We start from the raw sequence: 11,839 nt of genomic DNA, 5'->3' as shown, positions 1-11,839 counted from the left end.
AGTTTCAGTTGCGTTTGGGCTTTACTGCTTAGAAAATGTCAAACAATAAACTTAATCCGCTGTAAAACTGAACCTTTCAAGGTTTTGCTCTACGTAAGGTCTGTATCCCCTGTGAAACATGTGATTTAGTGACAAGCCTACAGTTTTAACTTACACTACAAGGAGAAGATACTACATAATTTGATTCAATAATGTCAGATCTATCCGTCCATGAAACCAGAATTATGATATTCCTACGACTTCATTTTAGAGAATGATTTAAACTTGTCCAAAATTAGAAATTCTCTTTTTTTTTCGACGACTTTCGTCATATATGATTAAAAATTGTAAATTTCAAATGTGGTATTCGGTAGATGGATAAAGCAAAATCTGAGCTATCGACATTGTTGTCTTATGTTGAAACATTGAAACCATGGGACTGCAGAAAAATAACCTACTAATAACTTGCACAGGGAACCTAAACCATAAGTCTATTTTGGTGTGTTATTAATTTAATTGTGTAAACTGTGTACTATCAATTACGGAGTTTATATAGTTTAGCTGTCTTAGATCCGCCTCTCTTCTAACATGGGTAATTCTTTCATTTCTTTGTTTGGTTCCAACTTTGCCTTCGGAAAATACTGTTATTAAATACTTCGGAATGTATTAGAAACAAAATATTTTTCTTTACCTTCTTCTTTTCAATGTCCTTTAAATTTGATATTATATTTAAGTATCTGGCATGCGCTTCGCTTCTTTAGCCTCTAGCCTTGGTCTCACCTCGGAAGATATATTCCATCCAGGTGCGTAAGCAGCAGGGTTTTTTCGGGACCCGCTAGTCCCAAAACCTCAAGGATATATATATATATATATATATATATATATATATATATATATATATACATATATATACATATATATATATATATATATATATATATATATATATATATATATATATATATATATATATATATATATATATATATATATATATATATATATATATATATATATATATATATATGCTTTCACCTCCCCTCCCTACTCTGAAATAATTGTTTTGTGTCTAATTCCATCTGTCCATTTTTCATTTGTAACTAGTCGTAAGCTGATTGTTAATTTGCTCGTGTTTTTGGCTTTTATTATATTTAGATTTTAAAATTAAATTGCTGTTGTGTTGATTTTGCTTTCTTTTCAAAAGTTTGAATTGCTTGTAGGCCAAACTAGTAAATAAAGGGTTTGTGAATCGCACCCTACCCAAAGTTTTACGTTGCATGGAGGATCATCGCAAATATGATGCAACTCATTAATGAAATTGGTTTTACAAATAAGAAAATAATCATCTGAAAACACAACAAAAAACATTTCGCATTTCGATAGTTTAAAATTTTCTGTCTTAGAAGTCTTTTGCTGTTGGTTAACTTGTCAGGCTATCTTTGAGTAAACTTTGTTTTCATTTATATATGACGTTTTTGACAAATATTTTGCTTCGAAACATCACTTTACATATAAGAAAGGACAAAGCAAAGTCAGACGCAAAGCTCAGAGACACCAATCGCAGTAACTGGAGGAAGTACCGTGAAGTACCGTAGTGAGCAAAGCGATTGGAGTGTGTTGAAAAGATTCTGCAATAGCCAAGAGCGAAGTGAAGTCTCATTCTCAGGGGCTGACGACACGGGCTTTTGACCACACCGAGCGGGGAAAGTGACGAAAAGCCTAGAAAGTAGGCTTTTTCTAACAAAAGGGCCCATCGAATGGTCCTTTTTTGCCTGGAACTATTTGCTACATCTGGTGTCGTCCTGAATCACAGTAGAACTTTTTGTCGGTAGCCAGAGAAGGAGCACTTTTGACCTAAAGAGGTTATGGAAGGAGTGTACCCACTGCAACTTAAAAAGGGTTGAAGAATGATTGTATGAACTGCTAAACTAGAGGTCAGAGACAGAGCGTATTGACCTGTGACTAAAGACGTTCATGATGAAGTTTAACACTATTGAACAAAGAGGTTGGAGCGTACCTGTTTACCAAAGAAGATCGGAAACGGACCACATGTGCAATTGACCAAAGGGGCGCTGACGAGTTATACGCGCTACTGAAGAAAGTGTGCAAACTGTTTACCAAAGGGTGGCGTAGACAGGCCGCAAGTACTGTTTGCGGAAGTGGGGTGGAATGGAACGTACTCAATGTTTACAACATGTAAGAAGTATTTCGGGCATCGTTGACTGTAAGAGCATTAACATAAAGGTTAATATCTTTCAATAGCACTGGAAGAGAAAAAACTGAAATTTCGCACAAATGGAACCTGGTCGATTTTAGCGTGGAAGTACCAAGGAAACCTTCAGTTTTAAGTTAGATAAGCTTATTATACTTGGAAGGGGCAAGGCACTGTTCATTAATGTTGCGCCATTATAATTCAGAAAACTTCTCATAGAATTGTCTTAGCTTTCTGAATGGTAAAGTACATTTTATTTGACGAATTGGAACAAAATCTGCTAAATTCTGGCAATATCTTGTAGTGCAATAAAATTGACTACCAACTAATGTCCTCCAGGCACCAGCTTTAAAGCTCAGCTGGGACGCTAGGCGTATTACCCCGAGCAGTATAAAGCTCACAATGTCGATTGATCTATAAAGAACGGATCGCAAGATGTGTAGAGTAATGGCACCTTCAAAATATTGTGAAAGCTCCAGCAGTAAGCTTAAAACTTTCGATTTGGAATCGACACAATAAAAAATTCTGAATTCAAGCATGTGTGTCAGAATATTTTCATGGGAACATACATTACCAAATAAAGCTCTAGGTATCTAGTCACTGTTATCTACTAACAATTCCATAGTTTTTGGGCACATGATTTGTAAGACTAGGGATTATGTTGTAGCCCGATCTTTTTTCCGTGAGATATTTCTGTTTGCTACTAGAAGAGCATTCACAAAGTATATGTATTATAAATACTGTCCCAGAATCGCAGTCTAAACTTTTCTCCTACCTATCTTCCTAGGTCTTCTACCTGTACCATTGTTTCTCAGTATTTTTGTAGATCTCAAAAATAGGTAAAAATTAAAGGTAGTCTCCTATAATAAATAATGATTCAAGCTCTCTTTTATCGGTTCGAGGCGTTTACCCCCCCCCCCCCGTAGAAAATAAGGCTTTCCAAATTTGAAAATTTTATTTGAGTTTTACTTTTTTTTTATTTCCGCAGGGGGAAGGAATTTTGGTACTTGTGTAATATGCACCACTCACTCAAGTTTACGCCGTGTAAAATTCGAGAACGTACCAGTTTTTTCGTTAGTTTCTTCGTTACTTTAGAAATAAATTTGGGCTATAGATTTACAAATTAGGGGGGGGGGGTAAAGTATAACGGGTCCGCATGCAAAATTTGTTTGGTATAATTATTCTGCATATTAGATAGATAGATAGAGAAGCGTATTTTAAAGCCAAATATACGGCCATGGACAGAGTAAAATAGCATAAATGAAAGGCACAAATAACATAAACTTTGATCAGCAATCATCATAAAACACTTAAATGAAACACTACATTAACTTAATAATAGTACTTAATACTTGAAAAAATGGTCATTGAAAAAAAAAAAAAAACTTAACACATGGAAAAAAAACACTTAAATGAAATATTACGTTTACTTTATACTTTTTTTTTATTTAACAAAATTTTCGGATACCTCGCTATTCTTCTATATCTTTTAGTGGCTATACCTAGAAAAATTTCTTTTTCTGACCTCAAACTGCCAAAATACTTTACCCCCCCACCCCCTTACGTACAAATATAGCCCAAATTATCTATTTCCCATAGATTATCTCACTTTTCTTTGCCTTGTCTCGCGCTAAGCTGAAAAAAAAACTAACGAAGAAACCGGTTTGTTCTCGAGTTTTACACAGTGTAAACTTGAGTGAGTGGCGCATAATACACAAGTACCAAAATTCCTTCCCCCTACAGAAATGAAAAAAAAAGTCAAATAAAATTCCCAAATTTGGAAAGCCTTATTTCCCACGGAGGGGGGGGTTATTTTCCGTGGCGGGGGGGATAAACAACGGCCGACCTATTATCAGTAGACCCAACTTTTGTAATAGTCTACACTTTTAGATCTGCATGAACATTTTTATGTACATTCGTATTAAAACCATCAGTTACCAAGGCCCTTTTACATAGAAGTGTCAAGTTTTATTCTGATCAACTTGTCTATGTAACCCCTTGTGGGTTCGAAACCCAAGGGCCATAATCAATGCCCTAGAGTAGGCCCTGCCATTAAATAATCTGGCTTTTATCTATGAGCTAAAGACATGAGCGTATTATGCCCAAGCCACGCTATACTCTCAGTTGTCATTAAAAAAGACAACATTTATGAATAATCCGTGTTCTTCTTTGATTTTAAAACCATTTTAGTGCTACTGAAACGAAAAATAGAAGTGGTGAGAGCTTGGTTTCAAGAGCGCATAGCGACTCTGCATTGCTCCCGATTGTTTCCTGCCTATGCTATTTTTGTATCTTTTATCAGATAGGAATATGCTGTTCAAAGCTTCCATCTTTTCGGATTTTTTTTTAAATTTGCCATAAATCTTCCTTGTTCAATCATATAAGTTAAATTTAAAAAAACGAACATGGCTTGAATCACCAAATTACACACGGGATACATTATTGGCACTTTAGTCGTATGTATTGCAGTTTTTTCTTACATAAATTTGGCTTATACAACAGTTACTCCAGACTAAATTTAGTATGGGCTTCAGCCCTTCCATATCTTCCAACTTGTTCTGAGGTCTCACGATTTTATTTTTAATCTCGGTCGAAAACCAGATCTCATGATCAACCGTCAAATGTCGATATTCCGATTACTGCTGGTTTAAGGAAACTGTTGGTAATAAATCCAAAAACCTTTATGTCATATTCATTTTGGAATCAGGAGGAAATGTAACTATTTTTAAATAACTTATTACTTTGTTCACTTTTAGACTTCAATACATTTAAAAAAAATAATGTATTGAATTTTACTTTTCTATAATTAGTGGTCGAATACATCTAGGCTTGCCATTTTGAAAATCTACTGGGTGAAACGGCTCCACATGAACCCCCCAACATCCCTATGACACCTATATTCTCTATGATACCTCCTATAAATGCTGACCCTACCGCCTGTACTGGGGTTATTCGAGCAATCAAGACGCAAAAAAACGGTGAGTCTCCAAGGGAGGATCGAGTATTTCACCAGAGATAGTTAAGACGTCGATAATTTTCCTGTTTGAAGTTGTGGACGATCCTCTTCAGAGTTATCTGGACAAACATCAAAATACCCTCTGACTGTAAATGCAGCATCTTTAAGAAAGGAGACACCGTAGTCCCAGGAATCAGCTTGGCATCTGCCTCCTCTCCATTCTAGGGAAGCTGCTATCGCATATTATGTTCCAAAAGGATAACTTCACCTTACTTCGTAACTAGAAAAGCATTCCTTGGACGATAAACATGGCTTCTGACGAAACCACTCCTGCGCAGCTCTGATATTGACATATCGCATCTTAACCAAAACAGTCGAGAATGGCGGACAAAGATTTATATGATCTTTGTCAATTATGAAACTTTCTCGGATTCTATATATCGTCCAAGTTTTTGGAAGATTTTTCTACATAATGGTGTCCCAGAGACACTAGTGATTTTATAATTGCCACATATGAAAACAGCGAATGATGCACTAAGACCCCTGACGGCCAGACCAGATTTTTCTGCATTCTATCAGGAGGGAAGTAAGACTGCGTTCTCTCATCGCTCTTCTTTGTGATATTGATAGACTACATTCTCAGGCGCATTGAACCAGGTGGTATTCAGCTAAATCCAGCAATCAATTTGAGTGATCTAGGCTTAGCTGAGTGAGGGCGGTCAAGTGAGTGTGAAGATAAACGCAAAAGACAAAGTGCATGGCAAACACAGCCTCTCCCTTGGATATCAAGTGCAAGAACCATGACATGGAACATGTAATTCAGTTCAAGGAGCTATGAAACGTAACTGAGAATACTGGTTCAACGGGACAAAAAGTTTCGGAAAAAATAGGAAAGGCAAATGGCACTTTCAATAGGCGAAATTCGGTGATCCCAGAATGCCTCTTCGCGTGAAGCTATGTCTCTTCGCTTGAATAGCAATGTCTTGCCTGAAGTACTATACTATTTAAAGACATGACTTAAACCAGTAGCGAGAAAATGGGTACAGGTGTTCGGGAACATCTGCCTTAGGAAAATATTAAATATTCACTGGACTCAGAAATTGAATAATCAATCAATACGAGATGCATTGATACAAGAACTTATAACTAGTATCATCCGAGTGCGAAGATAGAGGTATATTAGAAATGTGCCATAAATGACCAACCAAAGGGGATTTCAAATGCTGTGTTCCACCGACACCTGCCGGGCACCCGCCAAAGAGGAATTCCCCAGAACATACTATGGTGCAACTATCAAGTAGGTCTGTGTGGCTTTAATGCCTATATGCAACCAGAGCGGAACGATGTCGTAGCTGCTGTAAAATAGAGAATTGATTTGAGGTTCTCCCTTGATACCATATATTCCTGTGGTGCACAGGCGGAACTAGTTCTATTGTCAAAAGGCCCTCAAATAAAACTTAATTTTCAATTTTTTTTAATTCAGTACATGATGTTCTCCATTTGTGATGGCTAGATGAGTATTTATTTAGTTTTACTTTCTCTTATGCAGCAATGACGCTTGTACGGGTTGCATCACTCGGTCAATGGCAAAAGAGGAGAAATAATTTTAGATCGGATTTATTCTACTATTCTGTGTAGAGGCTACAAATGGAAAATTATAAAACTTACAACTTCCCTTGTTATGTTTAAAATTGAGGATTTAATAGCTTTTGATGCGTTTCAGAGACTAACAGGACCGTGAGCGTGCCGAAAATAGGAGACAGTAACGTGTTCTGCTCATTAAAGCAAATGTAAATAGCATTTTATTTTTTTTTTTGACAAAAGTTGTTCGACATCTCATGTAAAAAAAAAAAAACCGTCACCATTTTTTCTATTAATATTTTCTTCGGTACTACCGAGAATCTAAAATTTTTAGGCAACCATTGTTAGATTTGGGATGAAGAGAAATAAAAGCTTTAATAGGTTTTTGTTAGCTCCAAGCGCTTATTATTTCATGCCATCAGGAAGATTTTTCTTTTGTAGTTCTCTAGATCTTTTAATTTAACCCTTCACTTATATGCTGCTTGCAGCACTTGTGCGATTTGTGGAATTTTGAGATTATCTTGTTTCATTTTAAGTCTAATTTGTGGCTATATTTTTCTAGTTACTGTACAAGTTATACATCATTGACTAGGCGAAGCCAAATTTCCATTTGGTATTTCATGAAAAAAAAACACACTAAACTAGCCAATTGAAAACTGGGTTTTATTTTTAGCGTACTATGTCAATGAAACGATTTTCTCGCATTTCCATTGGTATGTCAACTTTTCATTTACGTCCGTTAAAGGCCAACTAAAATTTAGCCCTACCTATGATAGATAATAAGTCTAATGTTTCGTCTTTTATGTAGATGACTATTGAGATTAAACAGCAAATTATTTTAAATTTTGAAAATGCTAGCCTAGGAAAACATTTGAATTTACCTTAGGCTGCTGAAACCTGTCGCCCTTGGGCCAACGGTACGCAATAGGCTAGACTAATAAAAACTTATATGGTATGTTGTTTGTTGTTAATATTTTAATCTAGAAAGTTACTCTGTGTAAACTGTGGGTTAGGCTAGGTTCATCATACATTTAAGATTTCCAATTTCTTCAAGAAATATGATTTTTGGAAAAGCAGGGTATGCACGAGATAATGATCAATACTCCAGGACTCATATCAGCTCTAAAAATAAGGGTTAAATTAAAATTGAGAGACTCAACTAGCCTATCTCAGATAGTAGGCTAGTTCAGATAAATAAATGAAACACTTTGGAATGGATCTGGGCTTATAACCAAAATTAAAGCCTATGTTAAGAATGTATCTTTAAATTACTTGCAGTAATCTTGATGGAAGATATGTTTACTGAACTAAACATTGTAAAATTAAAGATGCAAGGCTTTCTGGTAGTACTAGAACTTAGCAGCTCTTCTGAAGATAACTTTGGCTAAATATTTACAAATAGGCTAAGGTGCCATTTGAGGAGTAAATATATATAAGATTCCATAACTGACATAGGCTAGGCCTAGGGGTACATTTTTGGGTAAAGTTCTACAGAATCATATTATTGAGTTAGGACTAAAGTGAATACACCATTCAATGCCTTACTCCTTTTGGTAAAATTCTACTTTAGCTACTTTTGGCTATCTTGAAAAGGGGTTAGGTTAGGAAAATGAAACTTTCAGGGATGGATCTGCAGGCTAAACTATTTCCTGGGAAGGCATTTTGAATCACTTACCTTCACTCACTCTCCCTCGAGAGGGCCTTGACCTTTGATGACCTTAAAAAATCTATGAGTCATAAAAGTAAAAACCTGCAAAATAGATCTTCAGCTTAAAATGAAGCATAAGAAAATTGTTTTTAGCTTCACAACTTTGCTCAATTCTGATATATAGAGTTTTAAAGATATGCAAATACATTTCCTAAAATTTGAAAATTAACATTGATATGGCTTAAAATACTACTCAAATAACAGGAATTGCATTTTGAGAACTAAAGCCAGAGAAAAAGAAACTTATAACTGAAAATTAAGGTAAAATGTTGTTTTGTCAAAATTTCAATAGACCTGTTATGTAGGCAAAATTCAGGACTCTCTTGAGGGAGAAGGAGAGGAGACAAGTACTTCAAAATACCTTCCCAGGACATATTTTAGCCTGTAGACCCATCCCTGAAAGTTTCATTTTCCTAACCTCAGCCCTTTCCAAGATAGGTAAAAGTAACTAAAGTAGAATTTTACCCTCCTTTTTTTTGCTGATTACGAATATAATAAGCATTTCTATCGGAAATGAAATTTCAGCCCCCCTCCTATATAGGCTATACCTAACATAACCCTGAAATGGCATATATAAGGGGGGGGCTGAAATTTATTTCTAATAGAAATGCTTATTATATTTGTAATCAGCATAAAAAAAGGCATTGAATGGTGTATTCACTTTAGTCCTAACTCAATATGATTTTGTAGAACTTTACCCATTTTTGGCAGTTCATATTTTTTTTGGAAAATCAAGGTATACACAAGATAATGATCAAGATTCCAGGACTCATATCAGCTCTAAAAATAAGGGTTAAATTAAAATTGAGAGACTCAACTATCTCAGATAGTAGGCTAGTTCAGATAAATAAATGAAACACTTTGGAATGGATCTGGGCTTATAACCAAAATTAAAGCAAATATATACCTTGAATTGGGTAAACTTTTGGCAGTTCATATTATTGACTTAGGAATAAAGTGAACATACCACTTGATACCTTTGTTTATGCTCTTTATGAATTTAATAATTACCTCTATTGGAAATTCAGATTTACCCATCCCCACCCCCCTAATATGCAAATATATACCCTGAATTGAAATATACCATGAATTGTCAACAGCAAGGTTTTGAATCACAAATTTCAGGTCTATTTTTGTCAATGGCATTCAAAAAACTTGAAATGGTAGGGAAATGTATTATATTTGAGTTGCCTAATAAATGAGGTTTGAATTATTATAAATAAGTATTTTCAGAATATACTCCTCTTGAATAACTTTATAAACTAGTGATGTACTTTTAAAAACATTTCAATAAGTTAACTAGGCTAGTGTTGATAACTTCTTTGTGTGGTTACAATTCAGGGTATTTATTTGCACATTAGGGAGAGGGGGGTGGGTAAATTTGAATTTCCAATAGTTGTGATTATTATATTCATAAAGAGCATAAAAAGGCTTCAAGTGGTATGTTCACTGTATTCCTAAGTCAATAACATGAACTGCCAAAAATTTACCCTGAATTCTAACCACACAAAGAAGTTATCAACACTAGTTAAGTTATTGAGAAGTGGTTAAAAACATATAACTCGTTTGTTAATAAGTTGTTTGAGAGTAAAATATTCCAAAAATAATTATTTATAACAATTTAAACCTTATTTATTAGGCAACTGAAATATAAAGTGTTTTCCTACTGTTTCAAGTTTTTTGAATGCTGTCAACAAAAATAGTGCTGAATTTTGCAATTTGAAACTGCCATCAACAAGTGAACTGTAAATACCAGTAGCAATTTTTTATTAAGTCATTAATCTCAAAAATTCATTAATAATATTTAAAAACAAAAACAAATATTGTTTGGGGTTTTTAGATAAGTAAATTAAATAGGCAAATTCAACCTATAAGTACGGGGTAATGTTAAAACTTAAAACAAACAAGAACTAAACTAAACGAGTAAAATTAAACTTAAATTAAAAAGGGAATTTTGACAACAATTGAGACATTGTTGGTTTTTCATGCTGCTTCTAAGAACTTAGGTGTTTACCCCCCCCCCCAAAAAAAAAATCCTCCCACGGAAAAGCGGAAAATACCCCCCCCCTCCTCACAAAAATATACCCCGCAGAAAATGCTCCCCTGCTGAAAATACTCCCCATGGAAAATACCCCCATGGAAAATATCCCCTGCAAAAAATACCCACCCCCATGCAGAAAATACCCCTTCAGAACATAAATTTTTTTCATTGTTTGTTTCTACTCTGCTTTTCTTTCTTTTGGTTACCTCATAATTACTATTTAGTCACCAATTAACCCCCAACCCTCTCACCAACCCTGTGACCATCCATATTCCAAATATAATACTTATTGCAGTCTCATTTTCATATCAGCCCATCTAGTGCCTGAACATGATAGCTGTAGGCTACAAATCATATAAAATTTAATTATTCCTTTACTTTGCAATAACATTGTTTGGCATTATTAACCAACTGTTTGTGATAAATATGTCCTAAAATATTTAAAACTTGACAAAGAAAAACAATATGAACCTAATACCCAAATTTTTACTTTAAGCTGTATTATAAATTTTCTTATGGATAATATTTTTGGGGTACTTCTGTTTGAATCCTCTATTCCTTGACTTTTTACTTAGTCTGTGGCTAAATTTTGCCTCATTAAGAGAGGGAGGGAGTTGTGCATTTTTTATGGTAAGAAGATCATATTTAGGGATAGTTCTTAGGAAGAAATAAATTATACCACATTTTCTTTAAAAAAAAAAAAATTATCTCAGAGTTAGCCTTCATAGAGGGTTATTAATTGATCAAGCAATAAAAGCTGTAAAAGTAGGCCTAGATATTTAAACAAATTTACTTGGCTATCCCAAATTTGAGCAGAATATATTTTCTGTAAAATTTCCTTTGCCTAACTAACAGGTTTGGAAGACAGTCAAAAGATCCTAAAACTGCAGTTTAAAATATTACACCCACTGAAAACATTACACAGGTAAAGGGACCAGAATAATAATTGTGATGGAGTTTTGGGTAAATACGTTTGAGGATAAAGGGTGATATGACAAATACAATTCTCAGATAAAAAGAAAAAAACTTAAATTTTACACACCAAATGAAACAAAAATTTAAATGGTAAGAATTCCTTGCAAGAAGATAAATTTCTTCAATATATTATGCGTTCAATTATTAAGTATTAAACATTAATACAGTCAGTCCAAAACCAAAAAGAGCAAAAGAAAACCAAATTTAAACTTATGATTTGGTTTTCAAAACAATTCTGTTTCTTTAGAAGTCCAATTTCAAAATCCAGAATCTAACTGAGCATTCCGTTAAACAACTTCAAGTATAATTCTTGGCTAATTTCGTCAAGATACTTGACCATGAATTATGTAAATGTAAGAATCTTGTAGCATTTGGAATACTGCTTTC

At 34.4% G+C, this 11,839-nt stretch overlaps 1 protein-coding gene across 4 annotated transcripts in view; it reads left to right on the top strand.

Annotated features, from left to right (window-relative positions):
* Positions 1–7,568: 7,568 nt before the first annotated feature.
* The window catches only part of ATP7 (copper-transporting ATPase 1), a 304,355-nt gene continuing 300,084 nt past the window's right edge, over positions 7,569–11,839 (top strand). Inside the window, exon 1 of one of the 4 annotated variants that reach the window (XM_089105398.1) lies at positions 7,569–7,645. The gene's annotated coding sequence lies outside the window, so the exon portion shown is untranslated. Of the gene's footprint in view, positions 7,681–11,839 lie in introns of all 4 variants that reach the window. The other 3 variants (XM_089105396.1, XM_089105401.1, XM_089105400.1) reach the window with 3 other exon arrangements.

This window comes from Artemia sp. Qi Xiang Cuo, chromosome 19, assembly GCF_049724085.1.
Source record: "Artemia sp. Qi Xiang Cuo chromosome 19, ASM4972408v1, whole genome shotgun sequence".
Lineage (NCBI taxonomy): Eukaryota > Metazoa > Arthropoda > Branchiopoda > Anostraca > Artemiidae > Artemia > Artemia sp. Qi Xiang Cuo.
The sequence above is the reverse complement of the archived record's forward strand: the minus strand, read 5'-3'. Positions and strand labels throughout refer to the sequence as shown.